Source organism: Procambarus clarkii, chromosome 56 (genome assembly GCF_040958095.1).
Source record: "Procambarus clarkii isolate CNS0578487 chromosome 56, FALCON_Pclarkii_2.0, whole genome shotgun sequence".
NCBI classification, from domain to species: Eukaryota; Metazoa; Arthropoda; class Malacostraca; order Decapoda; family Cambaridae; genus Procambarus; species Procambarus clarkii.
In genome coordinates this window covers 28,414,590-28,428,887 of record NC_091205.1, presented here as the reverse complement: position 1 = coordinate 28,428,887, position 14,298 = coordinate 28,414,590, and the positions used below count along the sequence as shown (strand labels likewise).

At 45.4% G+C, this 14,298-nt stretch overlaps 1 long non-coding RNA gene across 2 annotated transcripts in view; it reads left to right on the top strand.

Moving 5' to 3' along the window:
* LOC138353150 (uncharacterized) overlaps positions 1-14,298 on the top strand; it is a 400,025-nt gene that overhangs the window by 46,188 nt on the left and 339,539 nt on the right. The window lies entirely within an intron of this gene.

Here is a 14,298-nt window from a genome sequence, read left to right as displayed (position 1 = left end):
GAATTATGAAGATCACACTCAGGCCACGTTACAGCCTTATGTCAAATTAATTGCCCAGAACAAGGCAACAGCAACAACAACAACAGTTGCATCTAATACGAGTCAAGCAGAAGCTCGACTCCCTCCAATTAATTTACCCACTTTCTCAGGAAAAGATGAGGAAGATTGGGACGAATTTTGGAACAAATTCGTTGACCTTGTAGACTCAAAACAATCTTTACCAAAGAGTAGTAAATTCTCTTATTTGCAAGGCCAATTATCAGGTGAGGCTAAAACAGTAGTATCCCATCTGAGATTAACTAATGACGGCTATGATCTGGCAGTAAAACTCCTCAAGGATAATTATGCTGATCCAGAAGTAAGAACATCACATTTAGTTCATGAGCTGTTGCATTTACCCCCACCGGAGGCTTCAGCTGATTCACTCCAAGTTTTCAAGCTGGAGATAGAATCATTGATCAATGCCCTCAGCCTGACAGCAGATACAAACGGGGCTGAGTGGGTCTTGAAAATAATTGTCCAGGAGAAAATACCTAGGGACATATTGAGACAAATGAGTGCTCATTACAATAAAAGCATCTTATCCATGAATGAAATATCTGAAGGTTTAAAGTCAGTAGTTCATCAATTACGAACACATGACAAATTAAAACCACCAAGTAAACCCTCAGAAACCAATAATAGTAAACCACAGAGTACCAAAGGTACTCCAAATCAATCTAGACAATATAATTCAACACCAAAGTGGAACAGTAGCAGTGTGGGCGTATATGCAGTGGGACCCTCCAAGCCTATAGTTACTGTGTCACCCAAGAACGTGACACCAAAGGGTACTGGAAGCTATGGAACATGTTTGTTCTGCAATGAGAAACATTCAATGTACCACTGCTCTAATTTTCCTGATAGTGACGCCCGTGTTGAGCGACTCAAGGATTTGCAACATTGCACGAGGTGCCTCAGGAAACATAACATCAAGGACTGTGATACCCAATTACACACCTGTAATAGGTGTAACAAAGGTCAGCACCATGCAGCATTGTGCAGAGACACCAAAACAACGTCTCCAAACCCCAAGGTGGAAGATAGCATTCCCACCACAGTACAGTACTGCAAGGTGCAACCAACAAAGAGTGTCCAATCGGCAAAGTCTAAAGGTAATACGACTTTGCCTACTGCCCAAATTACCATCCTGAATAAGAGGGCCAAGGTCCATACCCGTGGGTTGTTTGACCAAGGATCCCAGAGAACATACATCACTAAAAAGTTGGCAGATGAATTACAATTAAGGCCTGTAGCCCAGATGTCATTCAACATCTCAGGGTTTGTAACAGATGCAGGACCTCAAGTCTACCAGGTGGTACAACCATCAGTGCGTTTAGGCAGGTACGTCTGTCGAGTACAAGCCATTGTGGTGGACAAAATACCAGTAGACCTACAAGTTCAAGGTCTGAGAGCAAAAGTCAAATTCCTGAGAAATAGAGGAATAAAATTGGCAGATAATATTAAGTCTGATCACCTCACCGACTTCGGTCTCCTTGTAGGGACAGACTATTGTCATCGATTCATCGGTAGCCCTACTAAATATCAGGGTATAACCATGCTAAACTCTGCAGGAGGTAAATTACTCTCAGGCCCAGTATCAAGCCTGAGGAGACCTATGCCTGCAGATAAACAATACCAGTAGAAATCTAAATTTGTCAGCTGATTATATTTCTCCAGTAGCATTATACTAAGGAGATTACAGCTGACTATACCAACAGAAGTTGATGTTAGTATCATCATTTGAAGCTGAAGATGAGTTCATGAGGCCTCAGTGGCAAATCAGTGAACAGTAGCCTAAAACAGCTACAAGTCACTGCGACCAATGTCACTGAACCCACTGCAGTCTCAGAACCATACTTTACTTTAATGATGAGCTATTCAGTCTTCTGAATCAATTAACTAAATTAAACCCCAATAAATCTGATGACTGATTTGATACATTTATTATTTAATCAAGATGTATTCCATGGGCCTCAGTGTTTATATATCAGTGACCAGTTACCTGAAGAAACTTCAAGTTATATCTAATGTCACTGATCTCACTGCAGTCCGTGAATCATACTTGACTGTAGTACTTGATCACATCCAGTCTTCTGGGTTAAATAATATGTAATTAGGCTTGAATATTAGCCTTTCAAGAGTTGACAGGGAAATGAAATCGCATTAGACTTCTAACCCCTGCAACTCTAGTACGGGACATCCGTCCTGTACGAACAGACGCACAAATGTGTGATTACTAACTACTAACATCAAATTAATCTAATAATTCGAAGGAGGAGTATCGGTGTTCGTCTGTTCTAAATAGGACTTCGACCCGTGAGCAGCCCCCTGGGGAATTATGTCGGAAAATCCGACACCATTTAATAATAATATCATACAGATGATAGCTGTGTTGTATAAACAAGTTACCCATAGAAAACGTAACTTGTAGTGGAATTACCATCTAAAGAAAACGGGATATCATCACCACATACTATTATAATTCACCAGCTATTCTGCTGGGAATTGTTCTTAAATACATTAGTCTTTGGACTTTACCATCATAAAAACATCTTATATAAATTAACTTAATTATCAATATTAAAGTAGAGTAAATGTGACCCTTCTATCACTTTCTGAAATCTGGACAAAGTAGGCCAGGCGTCAGTGAGGAAGGAGGGCAGCCATTGTTGTGTCACCTCCAAGACGTGTGGAGCAAACCAGCTCCTATCATATCTGGACAATGTCGGCCAGACGTCAATAGTATGGAGTGTTAAACAGCCATTGTGTATTGAGACCAGAGGCTCACACGGGAGCAAATTCGGCTCCTGTTAATTTTACTTGGACGTAGTGTTATGGAAACCAAAGGTACCATCTCCAACACGATGTCTACAATTCAAGTTAAGTCTATCCGAAACCCGTTTATCATTCATTTATGGCCATTAATGTCAGGATATAGGGTGACCCGGTTAGATCACATGGAAGCCTCAAACTAAAGGTAATTAAGCCAGGTCTTTATGTTCCATGTACTGTTTTCTCTGATATACTTGTCATATATAGGTTCTGGCTTCACAGCTAGCGCACTTTTGACAGGTCAAGACGAGGAAGGAAGATTTGTGCACCAGTTACTGGGTGATATGGAAGCTACCTCAAAGAGGATAATTTGGTGTCTACACCCTAGTTATACCTGGTGGACTAGCCTGCTGCACTATAAGATAAGGAACCTCATCAATGTATGTAGCTATTATTGTAGTTTGATTGGCTGCATATATATATAAACTAATAAACCCCCCCTAATGTGTAGAGGATCGATTTGTGAGATTGAGATTATTGCAGAAATACAGTCCACTTATCATTATACAAATTGCTATCGAAGTATATAAATTAACGTAAATATAAATTCATATAAATTAAATAAATATAAATCTCACAGGTCGGTTCCCACAGGGTGTGACTGTACCATACAGTCGGTGAGACTACGAACTACAGTTCTATGGAAGTGTGTGTGTGTTCCAGTCTCTGTTGGACACCACGTTGATGCCACTAACAAGTCCGTTGTTCCTCTAATTGCCTGTTGCCTCACGGATGGATGACGTGGTTACAACTTAGTGCTAGGTCTGGATGACGTGGTCACAACTTAGTGCTAGGGATGGATGTCGTGGTCACAACTTAGGGGTAAGCATGATGACGTGGTCACAACTTAGTGCTAGGGATGGATGACGTGGTCACAACTTAGTGCTAGGGATGGATGACGTGGTCACAACTTAGGGCTAGGTCTGGATGACGTGGTCACAACTTAGTGCTAGGGATGGATGACGTGGTCACAACTTAGTGCTAGGGATGGATGACGTGGTCACAACTTAGGGCTAAGCATGGATGACGTGGTCACAACTTAGGGCTAAGCATGGATGACGTGGTCACAACTTAGGGCTAAGCATGGATGACGTGGTCACAACTTAGGGCTAAGCATGGATGACGTGGTCACAACTTAGGGCTAGGGATGGATGACGTGGTCACAACTTAGGGCTAAGCATGGATGACGTGGTCACAACTTAGGGCTAGGGATGGATGACGTGGTCACAACTTAGGGCTAAGCATGGATGACGTGGGAAGAATGTCTACTTACATTATAATTCAAGTCCTCTGTCTTGTCCTGTGCAGAGGAAAACTTGTAAGATGTCTGGAGCAAGACTGCAGATCCATCCAGCAGAGAAATGTTAAGTTGATAATGAGAGCTTGGCCTCGTAGCCTGGTGGATAGCGCGCAGGACTCGTAATTCTGTGGCGCGGGTTCGATTCCCGCACGAGGCAGAAACAAATGGGCAAAGTTTCTTTCACCCTGAATGCCCCTGTTACCTAGCCGTAAATAGGTACCTGGGAGTTAGTCAGCTGTTACGGGCTGCTTCCTGGGGGTGGAGGCCTGGTCGAGGACCGGGCCGCGGGGACACTAAAAGCCCCGAAATCATCTCAAGATAACCTCAAGAAGATTGGCTTAAAGGAAACATTTGTTCATTAACACACAACTAAAAGGGTGTCATAACACACAAAATGTTGTGCAATAATTTAACTTGACTATTGAACAGCAATATGGACTTGTGAGAGGGGAGAAATTATAGACCAATTATTGAACCAATTATAGACCAATTATTGAATTATTATTATATTATTTTATTGCAACGAAATTCAGAGATAAACAGAGAATAGTTCAGACTAAGATTAGAGTATTAGTAAATCTTGTGTTAGCTTAGATATGCCTGGGGTAGCTTAAGGCGACCAAGCACCTAGTTTTACCGTATATTAACACACTTGCAATAAGTAAAGGTTAGGTGAGGTGGCATAAAGTTCTTTGAACAATAATATTCCATTTATTACCCCCTTTTTCTCTAATTTTCTTATGTCAACACCTGACCTTACATTAAGGAAATACAATGATTGACTAATTGCTTGACGTACTCTGACGGGACGTACTTGGCTACTAACGAGCAAGGAAATACAATGGATGAAGTAAGTTAAACACTTGCTCGAAACATCACTTACCAGAGGTGAGGTCACTTACCGTCACCTACCAGAGGTGAGGTCACTTACCGTCACCTACCAGAGGTAAGGTCACTTACCGTCACTTACCAGAGGTAAGGTCACTTACCGTCACTTACCAGAGGTAAGGTCACTTACCGTCACTTACCAGAGGTAAGGTCACTTACCGTCACTTACCAGAGGTAAGGTCACTTACCGTCACTTACCAGAGGTAAGGTCACTTACCACCACTTACCAGAGGTAAGGTCACTTACCACCACTTACCAGAGGTAAGGTCACTTACCACCACTTACCAGAGGAAAGGTCACTTACCACCACTTACCAGAGGTAAGGTCACTTACCACCACTTACCAGAGGTAAGGTCACTTACCACCACTTACCAGAGGTAAGGTCACTTACCACCACTTACCAGAGGTAAGGTCACTTACCACCACTTACCAGAGGTAAGGTCACTTACCACCACTTACCAGAGGTAAGGTCACTTACCACCACTTACCAGAGGTAAGGTCACTTACCACCACTTACCAGAGGTAAGGTCACTTACCACCACTTACCAGAGGTAAGGTCACTTACCACCACTTACCAGAGGTAAGGTCACTTACCACCACTTACCAGAGGTAAGGTCACTTACCACCACTTACCAGAGGTAAGGTCACTTACCACCACTTACCAGAGGTAAGGTCACTTACCACCACTTACCAGAGGTAAGGTCACTTACCACCACTTACCAGAGGTAAGGTCACTTACCACCACTTACCAGAGGTAAGGTCACTTACCACCACTTATCGTCACTTACCTGAGGTAAGGTGTGAGTGTGTGAACTGATCCAGCACTTATTAGCGAAATGATCACAAAAAACAAACTATGGTAACGAGAATAAGTTAGTTGAGGGAAAAATAGGTTGTTTGACCAACAACGACACTTTATAAGGATGTGATACGAGGAATGGAAGACAACATAGGTTCGTTGAACAACTTTTAATTAATAATGTGGGAAGAAAACTCTCAAAAAAACTGTCCAGTAACAATGTGTGGATAATTGTGCAGACTATGATGTATGGCAGACTTGCCATATATCACTCCCCATAGAAAAGGTTGAGGAAACACAAATGAATGAACTATGTGTTTACTATTTGTATCTGCCGAATCGAGCTATTAGCTCTTGGACCTCGCCTCATAACTAATGTACTTTTCCTCTATCATGTCTACTACATATATTTCTCTTACACATTCACACATGTACAGACACATTCCCAGGAAGCAGTCCGTAGCAGCTGTCTTACTCCCTGGTACCTATTTACTGCTATGTGGACAGATGCACCAGGGTGAAAGAAACTCTGCCCATTGGTTTCTGCCTCTGCCGGGGATAGAACACGGGCCCTTAGGACTACGAGTTAAGAGCGTTGTTCACTCAGCCGCGAGGCCCCCTCCGTATAATATGTTATAAGTCATAATATGTTGTGGAAAAGCTCTTTACCAAACAAACAAAAGTCTCACTGGGTATGTATGAGTACATGTATATATAACATTAATAATTGTGTAACTAGCGCCAAAAATTATTTGCTTAGCTAAACGAACTAGAGGGTTCAGTTCCTGAACCGATTATGTGCCTCTGTAACCCTTTACACCACCCCCCACGGGATGGGTATGGGGTGCATAATAGAGAAATTGAATTGAATTGATTTGAAAGAAACATAAGATGACTGAACCTCTGTACGGGAGGATAGGTCGGCTCTCTTCGTATGAGAAATAAGGAATTTTATTTATAAATCTGGAGCTTGATACGAAAAAATGGATTTGGAGGATTGCAGAGATTTACGTCTGCAAGGAGTAAATCTTGCAACGAAATGATAAAGCTTGATGCTGGAAATAACAGATCAAGGTGTGGAAATCTTGCAATGAGATGATGCTTTCATAAGATAACAAAATAATAGTTTAATAATGGAAATAGTAGCTCCATCTATTCTAAGGTTACAAGGAAGTGATACACCCTGATATTGGAAATATCAATGCGCGCCAGAAAAAATATAAAGAGATGATGTATTATATACATTGACCTACGTGTTCCTGTTGATAAAAACGTTCCTTATAAGTATGGAGTGAGTGGAAAAATATTGAAAGAACAAGGTCATAGAGAGAAGCTGCAAGGGAATGGCAAAAAAAAAATTGAGGAAACATTTGATCTCTTGCTAATATCTGACCCTAACCGAGCATAGGGTGAGAGAACCTCACTAGCACAGGTTAGGTTGGGTGGGGTTTACTTACCATGTGTGAAGTAATGGAGGAATATACTCGGGAAAAGTTTTAGTGTGGTTTGATTGCCGAAGTCGCAAGTTGATGGAAACCGATCCTTTAATAATATGGTTGGAAATAACATCACCTTTCAGGTGAGATGAAGGACTCAGGAATGATGAGTTTACTAATAAACTCATTTGAAATGCAGGGTATGAAGTGAGCAACCTGCGGGTGAGCGCAGAGCTCTTGAGAACGGTTGTGAAGCTGGACTGATTACTGCGACACTTGCGCAGGCGTTTACGTTGAAACAGAAAACTTACGAGATAAAGTTCGAGAAATGCAGGCGATGAGTCACAATAACGTGGCTGAAGTATGTTGACCAATCCACACACTAGAAAATGAAGGGACGACGACGTTCCGGTCCGTCCTGGACCATTCTCAAGTCGATTGTGTAATATTCTCGTAATATTCTCGTAATATTCTCGTAATATTCGAGAAATATTACGAGAGATATTATATTATCGTAAAATAACTGACCGAGAGACGAGCAGGCAGTGGAAGGTGGAGAAGAGAAACATTGTGTGGTGAGGGATCCCGTGATGTAAACAAAGATCTCTCCCTAAGAACAGAAAGTATATGACAGAAAAAAAATTGGGTAGAGATTTTAGATGAAAGTTTTAATAATAGTGCATTGTGTTGGGTGACAGGCAGCCAGTATACATACAGTACACGTTAGGCTTATATCAAAGTCTCCCCCCCCCCCCCACGCCTCTCTCACGATGCTACGAACCGCGCTTGTCTTGTCACGCGATGATGTGGGAGTACGACAGCACCCACCTGTGCACATGTGCTACTCCCGCACGCGTGTGTGTGAGACCCCCACGCGTGCTTGACACCCATGTGGGTGTATGACTCCCGCGCGGTGGGTGACTCCTGTAGCGCGAGTTGCATTGCTCTCCTTAGTTTTGCCCGATAAGCCTAACGCAGGTTGTAATGACTTTCGGTGGGGTCTGCCATGGTGACTGGTCGAGGCCAGAACGCCTGGTGAAGGTATTATGTCCACCGTGAGGAACACCTTCATATGTTTGTGTTCCTTATAAACTGTTCATTGTGTTAACACTTGTGCTTCTGTACTAATGCAAGACATGGTAGATTAAGCTCTCTGAGATGTGGCTCTTCTTCTTCATAGTAGGTGCAGCTTGTGTGAAGGGTTTGTCCTCCCGATGTCTGCACCAGTACACATGTTGGGAGAGGCGTTTATGTTGAGAGAGGAGCGGCGCCTCAACAGAGGCCTGTTAGAGGGAGACTTGTCACACTGTAGGGCGGTATGTTGTGTTTATGGCGTCAGCTGATCCTTGGTGTTGCGGCCAGGCTGTTGTTGCCTGTGTTTGGCTACTGGTGGCGCCAGGTATCTATGGGCACGGGTCAGGTGTGACCCAATTTGCTGGTCGACAAGAGATATTTAGCCAGTGCTTTGACTGATATTTTTCCTGTAACGAGAGGTCGCCTCCTCCTAATATATGCTCGCTGGTAAAAGATATTGTAAGTGCGCTAAATACCTGTTTGAACTTTACTGTGGCACTATGATGTCGGTTATAATGAAGGAGGTAGTGTTCGATTGTTTCAGGCACCTGACAGTGGATGTTAATGTCTGTTCTGTACTTAGAGCTGTGTGCTGCCAGTTTGGTGTCCCAGACTTAATCTGGTCATTGTTACATCAATTTCTCTGCTTTTATATCTGACATGTTTCCAAGTTTCCCTTTTCTTTTTAATAGACCCATAGTACAACGGTGAGCATGACGTTTTCAATTTCACTACACAATCTTGGGTGATGGTATCTTTGAAGGCTCCTTTACGTGCAACATGAGGAATTGCGTGACGGGTAATGTGAGGCGTGTTGTGCATCGCTTTGGCTAGTTGGTCTACTAGTTCATTATGTAGTATACCACAATGTGCTGGGACCCATTGGAGAGAAGTGTCATAACCGTTCAGTCGAACTTCATGAAGAAATTGAAGGCATGGGTAAACAGACTCTTTGCACGTTGTTGAAGAGTATGTAATTGCTTGGAATCGCGCTCTTGGAGTCGCTACAGAGTGTATATATCCCAGCATATAATTCAGCTGTGAAAATAGATAGTTGGTTTGGTAGCTGCCATCCCTGTTTAAGATGGTATTCCGGTATCCATACAGCGCTAGTGACCGAGGAGACGTTGTTCATGATGATGCGAGATCCATCTGTATATATCACTGTGGTATTTGAGTAGCAATTTTTCATTGTTGAGACAAAGACTGAGGCTATGGCTGAGTCTGGTGAAGACTTTGGAATGTTGTCTTCCAGTTGTATTGAGGTTTTAGGAGTTGTATAAAGCCAAGGAGGAAAAGGGGGGAGAGTAAGTTTTACAGTTCTGGAGTAAAGTGATGTCTATATTGAGGTTATTGGTAGCCCGTGTGAGGAAAGGTTGTTAATGATTGGTGGGGACGCGGTTAATGTTTGGCTAACTGTTGGGTTAATTGTTAATGTGGTACAGAGTGAGCAGTGGTACAGAGTGACAGGTTGTTGGCACACATTATGTCTCGTCTGGTGGTTTGTGAGGCCCGTGTCCCCGTGAAGGCCGAGGACAGGAGTGGAACACATTGTGCCACATATAAGTCGCATGGCATTGTTTTGTATGACCTCAAGGCTCTGTAGGTCAGTAGGCGCAGTCGACGCATATGCTTGGCAGCAATAGTCTAGTTGGCGGCGAATGTTGGTTGTATAGAAGGGTGGAACACAATTTTATGGTAGGGTCCCCAGATGGTGCCAGTGAGGATTTTATATACGGCGAGTCGGGGTTGTGTCGTCTGTTTAAGGTGTTTAGTGTGTGCTTTACATGTGAGTGAGGGCGTGTCGAAGTGCATGCCAAGGTATGTATGTTCTCATTGGATGGAAGTGTTGTGTATTGTGAGGGTGGGTAGATGAACAAGTCTTTTTTTAGTGAAAATCTGATAACAGGTATTGGTAGTACTAACTTGAAGTCCCCATTGTTGTGTCCAATTTATGAGGTAGTCAAGCGCTGTTTGCATTGTTAAGACTGTATTAGGTAGGGCATTGTCTGAATAATACAATGTTAAATCGTTAGCATACGTCGAGAATTGAACAGGGTGGGTGTTAGGCAAATCTGCTAAGAATACAGCAAAAAAGGGTTGGGCTTAGTATGGAGCTTTGCTGGACACCCGTTTATATTGGGATGTCATCTGAAAAGTCGCCTTAAATATAGACTTTGGAGGTCCTGTTCGTAAGATAGGACTGTAACCATAGAAGTAATCTTCCCTGTATGCCTGAACGTGCAAGCTTTGCCAGGAGGTAAGTATGAAGAATGCTATCAAAAGCTCCTTTAAGGTCTAGGTAGAGAACAATACCAAATTTACTGCTTCTAAAAGATTGTGGTGTGGATGTCATGGTCAAGGCAGAGAATTTGGTCGAGTGTGGAGCATTGCGGTCGAAATCCAGCTTGGAGTGACTGTAAAATATTATTATACTCGAGGTACCATTGGAGGCGAGTATGTACTAGTCTTTCCATGACTTTACTGAGACATAACAGCAAGGAGATAGGTCTGTATGACGCAGGATGGGATGGGTCTTTTCCTGGTTTAAGGAAATGAAGAATAATACTGGTCTGCCATTGTGAGGGGATATTACTGTGAGTCCGGCATAAGTTGTAGTAGTTTAGAAGAGTACTATGTGCAGTCAATGGAAGATATTTGATAAGCTCATATGGAATTCCATCCTCTCCAGGTGCTTTGCCTAGAGGTAGGCGGGTTAAGGCTCGCTTAAGGTGCCCATGTTGTCGATGCCATGCATGGGCAGCAGTATGGCATGGTCAATGTCTTGTCTGAGGGGAGAGTTCTTGGGCATGAAGGAAAAGAGGTTGGGATGGTCAATTTAAGACATTCAGCAAGAACATTTGCTCACTCCTGAGGTGTTTGACAGAGTGAACCGTTGATCATCAATGGAAACGAAGGGAATGTTGGTCGACCTTTAATGCTGTTAAATGTAGCCCAGACTTTTGAGTGTGGCGTAGTGGGTGTGAGGCTATCACAGAATGTTGCCCATTATGCCCGCTTTGTTGACAGTATGGGTTTTTTTCGCGGCTGCTGTGGCCCGCCGGAGATTGACCCAGTTCTGTAGGGAGGATTGACGTCTTTTTTTTTGTATGGCTCGTTGGCATTAAGCAGCTGCTCGTGTACATTCCGCATTCCACCATGGTTTAAATGGTGTGTTGAACCTGTGTCCTAAAGTTTTCTTCAATATTTGGGTGGCTGCCGAATTTATGGCCGAGGTGACTGTAGACAGTCGAGTGTTTGGGTCTACATCGTCTGTATCTGGGAGACAGACAATATCAGCCTGTTTTTGTTGATCTGGTTTCTTAATGTTCCACTTGGGGAGTGTTAGGGGGTGGGTTGGTGGCTGAAAATTACTAAAGTTTATAATGAGGAGTTTGTGGTCACTACCAATATCTGGTCCTCTGTGAATCTGTAGTTCATGTTGAAGGTGTGCCGAGCCAAAGCAGATATCAAGTGAGGCTTCGTAATTGGTTCTATAAATAAAGTAGGTTGCGAGGTAGGGTGGCGAAAGAAGAATATATGGTGTAGTGTCTAAGTAGTTATAGAGATCGGGGCCTGCAGTGTTGTGTAACAATGATCGGGTGTAGTAGTTGGTTAAGATAGAATTCCAGTTTATTTAAGTTTATTGTGCCACCAGGGGTAGTATATACCCAGAAAGGATACGTGTGTACCATTGTAAGGTTCTAAGCATGCTAACGTTTCTCGTTTACCGTTCATAAAATGAGTAATTGTTGCAGGCTTATAGGAAATATTACTTCGTGTTAAGAGTAAAACACCGCCCCCCCCCCCTCCCATACTATTAGGTCTGTCCAGTCTCTGCATCTGAAAGTTTTAAAAACTAGGATTATGTTTGGGAGTGAGCCAAGATTCGGTTATGAAAGGTAAGTCCGGTTTTGACGAGTAAAGGAGTTGTTAAAGTTCTGTGAGGGATGTTTTAATACTTTTTGCATTCCAACTCGTGAAGGTTGAGGGAACCATTTAGGATGTTTGGGTTATGGATGCTTCTGGTCTCCTTTGGCGTGCCAATAGTACGTGTTGGATACCTGGGTGTGGATGGGGCTACGGCGTGGGAGATTGTGGTCTGTCAGCCCGAGTGCTGGAGCGTCAGGGGTTTGATCCACCAACTGTTTTTTTTGTTTTGCCTTTAGTGAGCGTGGTTGTGTTGTGGTCAACAGGAGGGGGATGGTTTGAGTGTTTCCTGGACATTTAGTGAAGGAATTTTCTATCATTTGTTCCACGGTCCTTTGAATGTTTCCTATGATTGGGTGAGTTTGTGTGTGTCACTGTCTGTAGCCGAGGATGTGGAGGGTGTGGAGTCAGCCCCGGGGGAGTGGAGGGTGTGGAGTCAGCCCCGGGGGAGTGGAGGGTGTGGAGTCAGCCCCGGGGGTGTGGAGGGTGTGGAGTCAGCCCCGGGGGAATGGAGGGTGTGGAGTCGGCCCCGGGGGTGTGGAGTCAGCCCCGGGGGAGTGGAGGGTGTGGAGTCGGCCCCGGGGGTGTGGAGGGTGTGGAGTCGGCCCCGGGGATGTGGAGGGTGTGGAGTCAGCCCCGGGGATGTGGAGGGTGTGGAGTCGGCCCCGGGGGTGTGGAGTCGGCCCCGGGGGTGTGGAGGGTGTGGAGTCAGCCCCGGGGATGTGGAGTCGGCCCCGGGGATGTGGAGTCGGCCCCGGGGATGTGGAGGGTGTGGAGTCGGCCCCAGGGGTGTGGAGGGTGTGGAGTCGGCCCCGGGGGTGTGGAGGGCGTGGAGTCGGCCCCGGGGGTGTGGAGGGCGTGGAGTCGGCCCCGGGGGTGTGGAGGGTGTGGAGTCGGCCCCGGGGGTGTGTAGTCAGCTCTGGGGATGGGTTGGACTAGCCGCGATATGACTTTAGTGAAGAATCGGTCGAGTCTTTTCCATTATGTTTCCAATGCCAGCGAGAAGTGTTTGAATGAGGTCTGTATTGAGTTGTGAGTTTGGTGGTGGTGTAGTGTTGCCTGGAGGTGTGGTGTTGCCTGGAGGTGTGGTGTTGCCTGGAGGTGTGGTGTTGCCTGGAGGTGTGGTGTTGCCCGGGGGTGTAGTGTTGCCCGGGGGTGTAGTGTTGCCCGGGGGTGTAGTGTTGCCCGGGGGTGTAGTGTTGCCTGGAGGAGTAGTGTTGCCTGGAGGAGTGGTGTTGCCTGGAGGTGTGGTGTTGCCCGGGGGTGTAGTGTTGCCCGGGGGTGTAGTGTTGCCCGGGGGTGTAGTGTTGCCCGGGGGTGTAGTGTTGCCCGGGGGTGTAGTGTTGCCCGGGGGTGTAGTGTTGCCCGGGGGTGTAGTGTTGCCCGGAGGTGTAGTGTTGCCCGGAGGTGTAGTGTTGCCCGGAGGTGTAGTGTTGCCCGGAGGTGTAGTGTTGCCCGGAGGTGTAGTGTTGCCCGGAGGTGTAGTGTTGCCCGGAGGTGTAGTGTTGCCCGGAGGTGTAGTGTTGCCCAGAGGTGTAGTGTTGCCCGGAGGTGTAGTGTTGCCCGGGGGTGTAGTGTTGCCCGGAGGTGTAGTGTTGCCCAGAGGTGTAGTGTTGCCCAGAGGTGTAGTGTTGCCCGGGGGTGTAGTGTTGCCCGGAGGTGTAGTGTTGCCCGGGGGTGTAGTGTTGCCCGGAGGTGTATAGTGTTGCCCGGAGGTGTATAGTGTTGCCCGGAGGTGTAGTGTTGCCCGGAGGTGTAGTGTTGCCCGGAGGTGTAGTGTTGCCCGGGGGTGTAGTGTTGCCCGGAGGTGTAGTGTTGCCCGGAGGTGTAGTATTGCCCGGGGGTGTAGTGTTGCCCGGAGGTGTAGTGTTGCCCGGAGGTGTAGTGTTGCCCAGAGGTGTAGTGTTGCCCGGAGGTGTAGTGTTGCCCGGAGGTGTAGTGTTCCCCAGAGGTGTAGTGTTGCCTGGAGGTGTAGTGTTGCCCGGAGGTGTAGTGTT